The 2,086-nt window shown below is 36.7% G+C and overlaps 1 pseudogene; it reads right to left on the bottom strand.

The window, feature by feature from the left end:
• The window catches only part of LOC109116321, an 18,036-nt pseudogene that overhangs the window by 980 nt on the left and 14,970 nt on the right, over positions 1–2,086 (bottom strand).

The raw sequence follows: 2,086 nt of genomic DNA, 5'->3' as shown, positions 1-2,086 counted from the left end.
TCAAGCACAGCTGGATATTTGGAGTAATGTAATGCGTAATTTTGAGTATGTTTTAAATACCCCAAAACACGTTTCATTGCCATCCAATGACTAGGATCTGGATTACTTGTATACTGACTGAGTTTACTTATTGCACAAGCAATATCTGGTCGAGTACAGTTTGTGATATACATCAAGCTTCTTAGAACTCTTGCATAGTCCGATTGAGACTCACTGTTACCTTTGTTCTTTGCAAGAGCAAGGTTCACATCAATTGGAGTTCTTGCGACTTTGAAGTCCAAGTATTTAAACTTCTCAAGTACTTTCTCAATGTAATGAGATTGAGATAACGCAAGACCTTCAGGAGTTTGAATTATTTTAATTCCAAGAATTAAATCAGCAACTCCTAAATCTTTCATGTCAAATCTTGTGGATAGCATGCGCTTTGTATCGTTTATAGTTGAAATGTCATTACTCATTATCAACATATCATCCACATATAGACATACAATGACAATTCGGTTAGGAGTGTTCTTAATGTAGATACATTTATCACTCTCATTAATCTTGAAACCGTTTGTCAACATTACATTGTCAAACTTAGCATGCCATTGCTTTGGTGCTTGTTTAAGTCCATACAAAGACTTAACAAGTCGACACACCTTACCTTCTTTTCCCGGAACTACAAACCCTTCAGGTTGTTCCATATAGATTTCTTCCTCTAAATCTCCATTTAGGAAGGCGGTTTTAACGTCCATTTGATGGATTTGCAATTCATAGACGGCAGCCAAAGCAATTAACACCCGAATGGATGTAATTCTCGAGACTGGCGAATATGTATCAAAATAGTCAAGACCTTCTCGTTGTCGAAAACCTTTCACAACTAGTCTCGCCTTGTACTTGTCAATAGTACCATCATCTTTCAATTTTCTTTTAAAAATCCATTTGGAACCTAACGGTTTGTTCCCTGGAGGAAGATCAACCAATTCCCACGTATGGTTGCTCAGTATGGATTCAATTTCACTATTGACAGCCTCTTTCCAGTATTGAGCTTCTGGAGAAGTCACAACTTCTTTATACGTTTGAGGCTCATTTTCCAACATAAATGTTAGAAAGTCTGGACCAAATGAGGTAGAAATCCTTTGACGTGTACTACGTCTAGGTTCTATCTCATTTTGTGCATCCTCTGTATTCACTTCCCGATTTCGTTTGGTTCCTTTATTAATTGATTCACATTCTCTTTTGTACGGGAAGATCGCTTCAAAAAATTCAGCATTATCTGACTCAATCACCGTATTCCTCTGAATATCGGGGATTTCAGATTTGTGAACCAAAAATCTGTATGTTTTACTTTTTGTAGCATAACCTATGAAAACGCAATCTATCGTTTTCGGTCCTATTTTAACCCTTTTTGGGAGAGGAACCTGTACCTTTGCTAGACACCCCCACACTTTGAAGTAATTCAAGTTAGGCTTTTTTCCTTTCCATTTCTCATATGGAATGGATTGTGTCTTACTGTGGGGAACTCGGTTGAGTATTTGAGTAGCTGTTAAAATAGCTTCGCCCCACATGTTCTCCGGTAAACCGGAACTTATCAATAAGGCATTCATCATCTCCTTCAATGTTCGATTCTTCTTTTCCGCAATTCCATTGGATTGGGGAGTGTATGGGGCGGTAGTTTGGTGAATAATGTCAAATTCCAAACATACTTCTTCAAACGGAGATACATATTCACCGCCTCTATCACTTCTGATCATTTAGATCTTTTTATTTAGTTGTGTCTCAACTTCATTTTTGTACTGTTTAAATGCAACAATAGCTTCATCTTTGCTATTAAGCAAATAAACATAGCAATATCGTGTGCTATCATCAATAAAAGTTATAAAAAACTTCTTGCCACCGCGAGATGGTGATGATTTCATGTCACAAATATCTGTATGAATTAAGTCTAGAGGTTCACTACTTCTCTTAACTGATTTGAAAGAATGTTTAGTAAACTTAGATTCAACACAAACTTCACACTTTGATTGCTTACAATCAAATTTGGGCAACAATTCCAAATTGATCATTTTTCTCAAAGACTTGTAATTCACGTGTCCCAATCTAG

Source organism: Tarenaya hassleriana, unplaced genomic scaffold, assembly GCF_000463585.1.
Source record: "Tarenaya hassleriana unplaced genomic scaffold, ASM46358v1 Cleome105, whole genome shotgun sequence".
Taxonomy (NCBI): Eukaryota; Viridiplantae; Streptophyta; class Magnoliopsida; order Brassicales; family Cleomaceae; genus Tarenaya; species Tarenaya hassleriana.
The sequence above is the reverse complement of the archived record's forward strand: the minus strand, read 5'-3'. Positions and strand labels throughout refer to the sequence as shown.